Raw genomic sequence first — 14,023 nt, forward strand, 5'->3', positions numbered from 1 at the left:
CACCTGTTTGTATGTGATCTTGCTTTAAATCCTATTATGTAATATATTCCTTGTTACTTCTCCTATTATTTCATATATCCTATCTCTATAACGCCTATTATTTCATATATCACTATCATATAACTACTATTATTTCATATATTCTCTCTCTAACTCCGCTTATTTCATATATCATCATCCTATGGCTATTATTACTTCATATATCCAATCTCTATAACGCCTATTATTTCATATATCACTATCATATAACTACTATTATTTCATATATTGTCTCTCTCTGACTCCACTTATTTCATATATCATCATCCTATGGCTATTATTACTTCATATATCCAATCTCTATAACGCCTATTATTTCATATATCACTATCATATAGCTACTATTATTTCATCTATTGTCTTTCTCTAACTCCTGTTATTTCATATATCATCCTCCTATAGCTATTATTACTTCATATATCCAATCTCTATAACTCCTTTTATTTCATATACAGTATCACCATCCTATAACGCCTTTTATTTCATATATCCCCTCCCTATAACTCTTCCTGTTACTCTATATATGCCTCCCCCCTATAAATTATATCATGCAATATATTCTTTCTCTATAACTCCTATTATTTCATACAATCCTCTCTGTAACTCCTATAATTTAATTTTTTCACTCACTAAACTGCAAATACTTCATATATCCCCTCCCTATAATGCCTACTACTACTTTATATATCCCCTCCTTATAACTCCTCCTATTACTTTATATATCCCCTCCCTGTAACGCCTCCTATTACTTTATATATCCCCTCCCTATAACTCCTCCTATTATTTTATATATCCCCTCCCTATAAATCCTACTACTTCATATAAGATCAATGTATAACTCACCTTCATACTATATATACTCTCCCTATAACTCCTCTTAGTACTCATATATCCTCTCTCTATTACTCCTCCTATTACTTTATATATATATATATATATCCCCTCTCTATAACGCCTCCTACTACTTTATATATCCGCTCCTGTAACGCCTCCTATTACTTTATATATCTCCTCCAGGTAACGCCTCCTATTACTTTATATATCTCCTCCAGGTAACGCCTCCTATTACTTTATATATCTTCTCCAGGTAACGCCTCCTATTACTTTATATAACTGCTCCCTGTAACGCCTCCTATTACTTTATATATCTCCTCCCTGTAACGCCTCCTATTACTTTATATATCTCCTCCAGGTAACGCCTCCTATTACTTTATATATCTTCTCCAGGTAACGCCTCCTATTACTTTATATAACTGCTCCCTGTAACGCCTCCTATTACTTTATATATCTCCTCCCTGTAACGCCTCCTATTACTTTATATAACTCCTCCCTGTAACGCCTCCTATTACTTTATATATCTCCTCCCTGTAACGCCTCCTATTACTTTATATATCTCCTCCAGGTAACGCCTCCTATTACTTTATATATCTTCTCCAGGTAACGCCTCCTATTACTTTATATAACTGCTCCCTGTAACGCCTCCTATTACTTTATGTATCTCCTCCCTGTAACGCCTCCTATTACTTTATATATCTCCTCCAGGTAACGCCTCCTATTACTTTATATAACTCCTCCCTGTAACGCCTCCTATTACTTTATATATCTCCTCCCTGTAACGCCTCCTATTACTTTATGTATCCCCTCCCTGTACTACTTCTATTACTTTATATATCCCCTACCTATAACTCCTATTACTTTATATATCCCCTCCCTATAACTCCTCCTATTACTTTATATATCTCCTCCCTTTAACAACTCCTATTACTTTCTATATCCCCTCCCTGTAACACCTCCTATTTATGTATCCCCTCTCTATAACTCCTCCTATTACTTTATATATCACCTCATAACTCCTCCTATTACTTTATATATCCCCTCCCTATAACTCCTCCTATTCCTTAATATATCCCCTCTCTATAACTCCTAAAACTTTAGATATCCCCTCCCTGTAATGCCTCCTATTACTTTATATATCCCCTCCCTATAACTCCACCTCCTATTATTTTATATATTCCCTCCCTATAACACCACCTCCTATTATTTTATATATTCCCTCTCTATAACGCCTCCTATTACTTTATATATCTCCTCCCTTTAACAACTCCTATTACTTTATATATCCCCTCCCTGTAATGCCTCCTTTTTATATATCCCCTCTCTATAACTCCTATTACTTTATATATCCCCTCCTTATAACTCCTCCTATTACTTTATATATCCCCTCTCTATAACTCCTCCTATTACTTTATATAGCCGATCCCTATAACTCCTCCTATTACTTTATATATCCCCTCCCAATAACTCCTCCTATTCCTTTATAATGCCCCTCTCTATAACTCCTATTACTTTATATATCCCCTCCCTATAACTCCTCCTATTACTTTATATATCCCCTCCCTATAACTCCTCCTATTACTTTATATATCCCCTGCCTATAACTCCTCCTATTCCTTTATATAGCGCCTCTCTATAACTCCTATTACTTTATATATCCCCTCCTTGTAATGCCTTCTATTACTTTATATATCCCCTCCCTATAACTCCTCCTATTACTTTATATATCCCCTCTCTATAAGTCCTCCTATTACTTTATATATACGATCCCTATAACTCCTCCTATTACTTTATATAGTCCCTCTCTATAACTTCTATTTCTTTATATATCCCCTCCCTATAACTCCTCCTATTACTTTATTATAGCATGGCCAAATAGCAAAACTGTAGCATGGCATGCTGGTATATGTAGTTCAACAACAGCTGGAGGGTCAAAGGTTCCACACCCCTGCTGAAATGCCTCCTGTTACTTTATACATTCCCTCTCTATAACTCCTATTACTTTATATATCCCCTCTCTATAACTCCTTCTATTACTTTATATATCCCTCCCTATAACTCCTCCTCCTATTACTTTATATATCCCCTCCCAATAACTCCTACTATTACTTTATATATCCCTCTCTATAACTCCTCCTATTACTTTATATATCCCCTCCCTGTAACTCCTACTACTACTTTATATATTCCCTCCCTATAACTCATCCTATTACTTTATATATCCCCTCCCTGTAATGCCTCCTATTACTTTATATATCCCCTCCCTATAACTCCTCCTTTTACTTTATATATCCCCTCCCTATAACTCTACCTCCAATTATTTTATATATTCCCTCTCTATAACTCCTCCTATTACTTTATATATCCCTCCCTATAACTCTACCTCCTATTACTTTATATATCCCTCTCTATAACTCCTCCTATTACTTTATATATCCCCTCCCTGTCACTCCTCCTATTACTTTATATATCCCCTCTCTATAACTCCTCCTATTACTTTATATATCCCTTCCTATAACTCCTCCTCCTATTACTTTTTATATCCCCTACCTACAGGTATAACTCCTCCTGTTACTTTATATATCCCCTCCCTGTAACCAAGGGGTGGGGAACCTGCGGCCCTCCAGCTGTTGCTGAACTACACATCCCAGCATGCCCTGCAACAGTTTTAGCATGGCCAAATAGCAAAACTGTAGAAGGGCATGCTGGTATATGTAGTTCAACAACAGCTGGAGAGCCAAAGGTTCTCCACCCCTGCTGTAACACCTCCTCTTACTTTATATATACCCTCCCTATAACTCCTGTTACTTTATATATCCCCTCCCTATAACTCCTCCTATTACTTTATACTGTATATCCCCTCCATGTAACGCCTTCTATGACTTTATATATCCCCTGTCTATAACTACTCCTATTACTTTATATATCCCCTCCCTATAACTCCTCCTATTACTTTATACTGTATATCCCCTCCATGTAACGCCTTCTATGACTTTATATATCCCCTGTCTATAACTACTCCTATTACTTTATATATCCCCTTGCTATAACTCCTCCTATTACTTTATATATCCCTCCCTATAACTCCTCCTATTATTTTATATATCCCCTCCTTATGACTCCTCCTATTACTTTATATATCCCCTCCCTATAACTCCTATTACTTTATATATCCCCTCCCTATAACTCCTCCTATTACTTTATATATCCCCTCCCTGTAACTCCTAGTATTCCGTTATATATCCCCTCTCTATAACTCCTCCTATTACTTTATTATAGCATGACCAAATAGCAAAACTGTAGCAGGGCATGCTGGTTTATGTAGTTCAACAACAGCTAGAGGGCCAAAGGTTCCCCACCCCTGCTGCAATGCCTCCTGTTACTTTATATATCCCCTCCCTATAACCCCTATTACTTTATATATCCCCTCTCTATATAACTCCTATTACTTTATATATTCCCTCCTTGTAATGCCTCCTATGACTTTATATATCCCCTCCCTATAACTCCTCCTATGACTTTATATATCCCCTCCCTATAACTCCTCCTATTACTTTATATATTCACTCTCTATAACTCCTCCTATTACTTTATATATCCCCTCCTTGTAATGCCTCCTATGACTTTATATATCCCCTCCCTATAACTCCTCCTATTACTTTATATATCCCCTCCCTATAACTCCTCCTATTACTTTATATATCACCTATTGCCTTATGCATCCCCTCCCTATAACTCCACTACTATTTATTTTATCCCCTCCTTAAAACACCTTCTATTACGTTATATATCTCGTCCTTATAACTCGTACTATTACTTTATATGGGATGGTATCGGGATCCCCTCAGTCAAAATACCGACAGTGGCATCCCGATGCTCAGGATTCCGTCACCTATTTTGCTCGCCCCACTGCTGGCATAGTACTGGTGGCCAGGATGTCGCTGTCGGTTTACTGACAGCCGGCATCCTGGCCATCGGCATTTCATACCTAACCGCTATTTCTGCAGCAGGGTACATTGGTTTCCACAGGGAAACCATCAGGGTGTAGAGATGGATCTTGATCCAGGCACCAACAGGCTAAAGCTTTACCTGTCCCAGGATGCATTGGGGCCTCCTCTGTAACCCCGCCTCCAGACACTGTGAGCTCAGTTTCCGTTGGTGTCTGCTGCAGCAGATCACTTAACAGGGGGGCTGCGCTGGGCAGCCCTGAATAAAGCTTTCAAAGGAGACTTCAAGGGCCGCAGCACTTACATGTCGGAGTGACATTCTGCGCTGCGGCTCCGTCACCTCCCATGCGGCGTTGCATACTCCCACAGCTCAGTTCCCGGGTACTTGTGGTGGAGACGCTCTGGCATTGGGCACACAGTTGTTAGACGCTCTCCTGGTTCACGTGGCTGTTACGGGGAGGAGGTAAGAGGGTCCCCCAGGCAGAACCCGCTACTAAATCGCATTCCAGTCGCAGTCTAGGGAGACAGACTGCGACGCTGGCGTGGACACTGTTACGGGAAGGGACCCCACTATATCTGCCAGGGCATAGGAGTACAGGTTGGGTGTACTAACACCCAGTTTACTAAGACTTCGTAGTACCAGGTGGTGAGGACCAGCATAGGGGAGCCGGCACTTTACCTGTAGCCCCGGCCCAGGGCGTCATCTCTGAGCAGATTTTTCCGCCCTGGAGCTGCCTTCCACTCTCCCTCACTCCCTGACTGAGACGCTGGGCGCCATCTTAGAGCATAGCTGTGGCTGATCTCCAGGACTGCAGGTCAAGGTCTCCCATGTAAAGCCGCCTGTATACAGCGCTGTGACTTTACAAACACTTAAGTATTCTACATGTCTATTTACAGACGGTGTTAGTTAAGAACACGTGTACCTGTTACTGTACGAGTATTCTGATATATTCCTCTGGTCTAGGACTGCGCTGTATTTTATATATATATAGTATTGTATACTAGTCCAGTGCAGTTTTATTGTCATACTAATAATTATCTGCATTGTCACTGTGACTGTGTGTGCCTGTATCTGCTATGTGGATTTCACTTTCAGTGTATCCCAGCTATATCTATCACTATATTCTGTACCCTAAGGGACTAGGTGCGTCTGGGTCATATATATAGTGCGTCACAGTATTTACCTAATAAGTGTATTCTACTGTGTACTCAGTCACATAATACCGGATTTATTCGCAGGTGTTGTTTACTGTGTACTCAGTCACATACTAAAGAATTTATTCGCAGGTATTGTTCTCTGTCTGGCTTTATCGTACTCATACGCTCTGTTGTTGCATTTACTGTAATGTCTAACAAGAAGGGCAGTCAGTCTGGTGACGCTCCTGCATCATGCAGAGCATGCGCCAAGGATTTACTTGAGGGGGAAGTTTTATATGATGGTCTGTGTACTGTGTGCCACACCTCTCCCAGTTAGTCCACAGCTCCTGCAACCAATCAGGAGCCACCCTGGGCTACGTACTCAACCTTGTTGGGTACTCTGGTGGACCATCTTACGCCTACTATGGGACCACCTGTGCCAATACAGCCACAAATTGCCTCTATGGTTAATCCGCCTTGGGCGGATAATTTGTCTAACCAGTTGCAGTAATTAAATCAATCTTTGGTTAGACACATCTGCTATAGGTCACACTCCTGTCCCTGGGTCATCTAAGCGGGCTGCTTCCTCCTCACAATCCACGTATCTCTCAGAACTTTCTTCTGAGGAGGATGGGGAGCAGAGTATCCTGTCAGTCACTGAATCAGATGCTTCTGACGTGGAATCTTCTTTACAGGTTGATGTCCCTGACCTGGTGGCTGCTATTAGGCAAATCCTACAAATCTCTGATGATGATGATGATGAGGATTCCACTACGGTGTCTAAGAAACCTGACAAGTTTAGACGTCAGAAGGTAGCTAAAACTCTACTACCACATTCTGACCATTTAGTGGACATACGACAAGAGCCCTGGTCTGATCCAGGGAAGAAGTTCCCCCTGCCTAAATGGGCCTTAGCTCAATATCCTCTCCCTGTAGAGTTATGTAACAAGTGGGAAAATTCACCGCCGGTGGATTCCCATGTCACCCGTCTAGTGGTATCGTCTATTCTGCCTGTCACCATTGTCACCTCACTAAAGGAACCGACAGATAAATGTGTGGAGGGATGCCTGAAATCTAGTTACTCCCTTACAGGTGCTGTACATAGACCCACGATTGTAGCCTCCTTGGCTGCAAAAGGTATTGAAGCATGGGTTCAGGCATTAGATGAAGAGGTGCCCGAGGATATATCTGACAATGCCAGATAATACCTGTTTCACATTACCACCGCCGCCTATTAAAATCAGGAGGCGTCCTCTGAGGCGGGTGTGTTGGCAGCTAAGGCGTCGACTACGTCTATCCTGGCTCGCCATATTCTGTGTTTGAGGTCATGGAAGGTGGACCTAGACTCCAAAAAGACCTTGGAGGTACTCCCTTTTTAAAGGGAATATCTTGTTTGGAGAGGACCTAAATAAAATTGTGTCTGATTTAGCGGCTGCATTTCTCCCAAGCTCTACTCCCTCTACACAGAGGGCAAAAGGTACCACTTTTTGCTCCTTTCGGCCTCAAGGGAAAGCAAAAGGTCAGGCATACCCGAGACAGTCTTGTGCTACCAAAACCACAAAGCCCAAGGCAAAGCAGTCCTGGGCGGCCCGTCAGCGTGCTTCTAAAAAAGACAAGCCTGCTGCATGACGGGATGGGCCTCCCCCTGGGGGACCCCAGGGTGGGAGGCCGACTTCTACAGTTCACCCAGGTCTGGTTAAAGACCACTTTAGATGCATGGGTGCGGGAAGTCGTAATGGCAGACTCAGTCAACACCTTTAAGAATGGGTTAGATAAATTCCTAATGGATAAGGATATACAGGGTTATGGTGCGTAGTCGGGCACTATAGTTACTATAAAAAGAGGGATAAAACGCAACGGCTGACATTGGTATCAGACAAAATTATAGACCAAAATAACCCTGCATAGGAGACCACAAATAGGTTGAACTCGATGGACAAGTTGTCTTTTTTCAACCTTAGATACTATGTTACTATGTCTCTCACTTGTTCCGAAACCCAACGGGTCTTGCCGGCCTATACTCAACCTCAAATCACTGAACAAGTTTGTGAGAGTGTCCAAGTTCTGTATGGAAACTCTGCGCTCAATTATACTGGCTATGGAACCTGGAGACTATATGGTATCCCTGGATATACAGGATGCATACCTGCATATACCTATAGCCATGTCGCATCACCAATATCTGCGGTTTGCTATTGGCAACATCCACTATCAGTTTTAGGCTCTGCCATTTGGACTGGCTATGGCCCCTTGAATCTTCACCAAGGTTATGGCTGTGATGACGGCTCATCTCCGTTGCCAGGGAGTCAGGATCCTGCCGTCTCTGGACGACTTGCTGATTTTGGCAAACTCCCATGATGTCCTTCTCAGTCATCTACAACTGACGGTAAACTTCCTACAAACCCACAGGTGGCTCATTAATTGGAAGAAGTCCTCAAAACAGGATATGATACTTTCTTTGTCGCCCCAGAGTGCTGATACACTCTGCGATGCAAGTGCTTGGCCTGATGGTGTTGGCATTCGACATGGTGGAGTAGACTCAATTTTATTCCCACCTTCTACAGAGGTTAATCCTTTCCAAATGGGATGGTCTACCTCATCGGATCAGGTCTCGCATGATCACTTTGACTCCGGAGGTTTGTCTGTCGCTGACCTGGTGGCTTTAGGACCAGCAATTAAGCAGGGGTCATCCCTTTTGGATCCCTGACAGGGTTCTGCTGACTACGGACGGCAGTCTGAGGGGATGGGGTGTGGTGTTGGAGCAACACTCTCTTCAGGGTCGGTGGACCAAGGAAGAATCACTCCTCCCAATAAACATTCTGGAGTTGCGGGCAGTGTTCAATGCGTTGTCTCTCGCCCTGCCGCTAGTACAGAACAGGCCTGTTCAAGTACGGTCAGACAACGCCACCACGGTGGCATACATAAACCATCAAGGTGGCTCTCGGAGCCGCATTTCAATGTTGGAAGTGTCATAAATCCTTCAATGGGGGAACGCCATCTGCCAGCGATATCGGCACTGTTCATTCCGGGTTTCCTCAACTGGGAAGTGGAATTCCTCAGTCGCCAGGACATGCACGCCAGAGAGTGGAGCCTTCATCTGGAAGTCTTTCAACTACTTGTGGACAAGTGAGGCCTACCGGATGTAGACATGATGGCGTCTCGACACAATCACAAAGTTCCGGTCTTCGGATCAAGGACCAGGGATCCTCAATCAGTGTTCGTGGACGCACTAGTCATTCCATGGCACTTTCGCTGCCATACGTGTTCCCTCCAGTGTCACTCCTGCCCAGGGTCCTGCGGAAGTTCAAGCAAGAAGGATGAATACTACTTCTAGTCGCTCCAGCGTGGACCAGGTGGCATTGGTTCTCAGACCTTCAGGGTCTATCGACAGAGCGGCCTCTTCTACTTCCTCAACGAACAAACCTCCTCGTAGAGGGCCCTTGTCTCTATCCAGACATGGCCAGACTGGCTTTAATGGCGTGGCTCTTGAAGCATCACTCCTGAGGGCAAAGGATTCTCTGAGGTGGTCATCCAAACTATGTTAAAAGCCCGTAAATGGGCATCAACCCGGATCTATTACAGGGTCTGGAATTCTTACTTCACCTGGTGTGCTGATAAGAACTATGATGCGTACGGATTCAAAACATCCAGAATTAGACTTAGGTCTTCGTCTGGCCTCCCTTGCGGTTCATATATCTGGCTTGTCGGTGTGGTTTCAGAGGAAGATTGTATCTATACCTGATGTTCATGCATTCACTCAGGGTGTGTTACGGATTCAGCCTCCCTATGTATCTCTGGTGGCTCCATGGGATCTGTCTGTTGTCCTGAATGCCCTGCAAGAGTCTCCATTTGAACCTCTTGATCAGTGGACCTTAAATGGCTCACAGCCAAGGTCCTCTTTCTGCTGGCTATTGCCTCTGCTAGAAGGGTGTCGGACCTAGGCGCTTTGTCCTATCGTCCACCCTTTCTGATATTTCATCGTGACCGAGCAGTTCTTAGAACTCGCCCTGGTTATTTACCTAAGGTGATGTCATCTTTTCACCTTAACCAAGAGATTGTGGTTCCGGCTCTCATCTCTTCTGATTTGTCCTCCAAAGAGAGGTCTATGGATGTGGTAAGGGCTCTCCGTATATATGTGGAGAGAACTGCCTCTATTAGGAGGTCAGATACCCTTTTTGTACTGTTTGGTTTCTACAAATGTGGTTGGCCTGCGAATAAGCAAACCTTGGCCAGATGGATTAGAATGGTGATTGCACAAGCTTATGCACAGGCTGGACTCCCAGCTCCTGCTGCTATTAAAGCCAATTCTACTCGGTCTGATGGACCTTCTTGGGCGGCCCGCCGTGGCGCGTCCGCAGAACAGTTGTGCAAGGCGGCTACGTGGTCCTCAGTGAACACGTTCATCAGGTTCTATGCCTTTGATACTTCCGCCTCCCAGGATGCTCCGTTTGGACACCGGTTTCTTGTGCCCGGTATGGTGCATCTCCTCTCTTGAGGTACTGCTTTAGGACATCCTTGATGTTTCCCTGTGGAAACTAGTGTACCCTGCTGCAGAAAAGGAGATTTATGGTAGACTTACCATTGTTAAATCTCTTTCTGCAAGGTACATTGGTTCCACAGGGTGCCCACCCTGACGCACCTAGCCTCTATGGGTTTGCATGGCATTAGCCTCTGGTACCTTCTCCTGTCGTGAGAATGTGGTTCTATGGGCCTAATTCAGAGTTGATCGCAGCAGCAAATTTGTTAGCAGTTGGGCAAAACCATGGCCCTCATTCCGAGTTGTTCGCTCGCTAGCTGCTTTTAGCAGCATTGCACACGCTAGGCCGCCGCCCTCTGGGAGTGTATCTTAGTTTAGCAGAATAGCGAACGAAAGATTAGCAGAATTGCTAATAAATAATTCTTTGCAGTTTCTGAGTAGCTCCAGACCTACTCACAGATTGCGATCAGCTCAGTCCGTTTAGTTCCTGGTTTGATGTCACAAACACGCCCTGCGTTCGGCCAGCCACTCCCCCGTTTCTCCAGACACTCCCGTGTTTTCCCTGACACGCCTGCCTTTTTTAGCACACTCCCGGAAAACGCTCAGATATCTCCCAGAAACGCCCCTTTCCTGTCAATCATTCACCGATCAGCAGTGCCACTGAAAAGCGCTGCAGGATCCACAGCAAAACTGCTAAGTTTTTAGTTAAATAACTAAGCGCATGCGCCCTGCTTGCCTTGCGCATGCGCATTTTGCAACAAATCGCAGCATAGCGAAAATCGGCAACGAGTGAACAACTCGGAATGACCCCCCATGTGCACTGCAGGGGGGGGGGGGCAGATGTAACATGTGCAGAGAGAGTTAGATTTGGGTGGGGTGTGTTCAAACTGAAATCTAAATTGCAGTGTAAAAATAAAGCAGCCAATATTTACCCTGCACAGAAACAATATATAACCCACCCAAATCTAACTCTCTCTGCAAATGTTATATCTGCCCCCCCTCCCCTGCAGTGCACATGGTTTTGCCCAACTGCTAACAAATTTACTGCTGCGATCAACTCTGAATTACCCCCTATGTGACTAACATCTGCCTTCTTTTTTACCTGCTCCTACATTGGACTGGTTACCTGGAGGTGGGGTTACAGAGGAGGCACCAATGCATCCTGGGACAGCCTAAAGCTTTAGTCCATAGGTCTGCAAACTCGGTCCTCATTACCCCACACAGTGCATGGTTTGCGGGTCTCCTCACAGAATCACAAGTGAAATTATTAACTCCACCTGCGGACCTTTTAAAATGTGTCTGTGCACCTGCTGGGTTACCTGCAAAACATGCACTGTGTGGGGTAATGGGGACCGAGTTTGCAGACCTATGCTTTAGCCTGTTGGTGCCTGGATCAAGATCCATCTCTACACCCCGATGTTTTCCCTGTGGAACCAATGTACCTCGCAGAAAGAGATTTAACAATGGCAAGTCTACCATAAATCTCCTTATATATCCCCTCCTTAAAACGTCCTTTTACTTAATAAATCACTACCCTTTAAATCCTCCTATTACTTAATATATCCCCTCCCTATAAATCCAGTCTTGAAGTACCTACAGTTGTACAGCAGGTCATGTTTTCAAGATATCAGTCTGTGGATACAGGTGGGATAATTACTAATCCAGGAAAATAGATTAAATCACCTTTGCAGGATTACAGACATCCTTACACAGGAACTGCTGGGGGCACATCAGGGCTGGAGATGAAACCCATACTGTACATTAATTCACATATCCCCTCCCTGTAACTCCACCTCTTATTTATTTTCTCTCTTCCTATTATATCATATAACATTGTATGCCATTATACATTGCCGTATGTGCACTGATAGGTCTGTATAAGAGAACGAAGAAATATTGTATAACACAGATGACAGTTCCTCAGGTAGATACAATATCAGCAGCTGTCATCCGCACAATCACACATACGTATGGACATAAATCAGTATATGTACACAGCACGCAGATATATATTATAATTATATACACACACACGAAAGTAGATATAGATGTAAGAGGCTGAACACACACTAGTTATGCACTGCACATATATATATATATACTGTGTATATATATATATATATAATATACTGTGTGTGTATGTATATATATATATATATATATATACTGTGTGTGTGTGTGTGTGTGTATATATATATATATATATACACACACATACATACACTGTGTGTATGTGTGTATATATATATATATAGGTGTGTGTGTATGTGTATATATATATATATATATATATATATAGATGTGTGTGCATATATATATATATATATACACACACACACACATATATATATATATATATATATATATACACACACACACACATATATATTTATGTATATTTACTGCCCATGCACCGTACACCATCTTAGGCTGGGTACCTGCTACTCTCACACACAGGCTGAACCAGTACCGCGCTTTGCACAATCACACACACACTCAATACTGCACAACACCCATTACACACCTACAGATGCTCAGCACACACTGTACACAAACTAACACAGAGCCCACAGACACACACTCCCACAGACACACAGGATGAGTAAGACTACGCACAGATGCTGAGCATACACATATGGTGCCTGCACTACACACGCTGACAATAACGCACCACACACATTCTCCGCTTTTTCAGCTCCTGTGAATGTAGATGGGCTGCAGGGAGGTGGTGAGACACAAGGGACAGTCCGCTCTTAACCTGGACGTGGGGTGAATGAAATTAACCCCTTGTGTGCTGACTGTCCTGCCCATGTGTTAGGGACGCTGTGTGCGCCTAGGTCATGTGTGTTGGTCTGTGCCCATGCAGCATGTGTGTGGCATTCCGTACAGTAAGCAGCTGTTTCCCCAGCTCTCCCTCCTCCCCTATCTGTAGCACCAGTGCCCATATAGAATGTGAGATCCTTCTACAGCACTCCCAATCCCCACACCCCAATATCCCCCCCCCACCCAATGCACAGCTGAGGGATGCATAATTCCCACACACCTGCCCCCCATACAGCACATACAGAGAAATGACCATAACACAAGCTACTCACTTTTACACATATAGTGCAAAAATTGTCTAGACCCAGCGAATGCGTTACAACCTGCCCCTCCCGACACACCTATATTGGAGCATCCTACCTCCTCTCTCTCCTCCTGTCCTCTCTCCTGCAGTCTCCTGTGGTTAGTTAGGAAAATGGGGGGTGGACTACACACCACAGGTCAACCCTAGAAGGGACCGTCACCCACCCACCCCCTGACACAAAGCAAGAAGCGTATGTCTGGCTGTGAGGATACTGTGTCTGTGTCTCACTCCCCCCCTCCTCCTACTTTCACTCCTTTCCCCCCTCTTTCTACCTCCCTCCCACTTCACTCCATCCCTCTGTCTCTTCCAGCAACTGTAAAGATGCACAGACTCTAATACAGCATCTCCTCACTGCTAACCCTAACAAGGCATCCTCTGCTACACCAGCGCTGACAAGTAATTACTGAGCCTAATCAGCCAGCTCTCTGCTATTCCGAGACTAGCCACTATCAGGCATGTACT

General features: G+C 43.9%; 1 protein-coding gene across 1 annotated transcript in view; it reads right to left on the reverse strand.

Moving 5' to 3' along the window:
• PRRT2 (proline rich transmembrane protein 2) overlaps positions 1 to 13,781 on the reverse strand; it is a 39,981-nt gene extending 26,200 nt beyond the window's left edge. The window contains exon 1 of the mRNA XM_063935269.1: positions 13,618 to 13,781. The gene's annotated coding sequence lies outside the window, so the exon portion shown is untranslated. The remainder of the gene's footprint in view (positions 1 to 13,617) is intronic.
• Positions 13,782 to 14,023: the final 242 nt, after the last annotated feature.

Source organism: Pseudophryne corroboree, chromosome 7 (genome assembly GCF_028390025.1).
Source record: "Pseudophryne corroboree isolate aPseCor3 chromosome 7, aPseCor3.hap2, whole genome shotgun sequence".
Lineage (NCBI taxonomy): Eukaryota > Metazoa > Chordata > Amphibia > Anura > Myobatrachidae > Pseudophryne > Pseudophryne corroboree.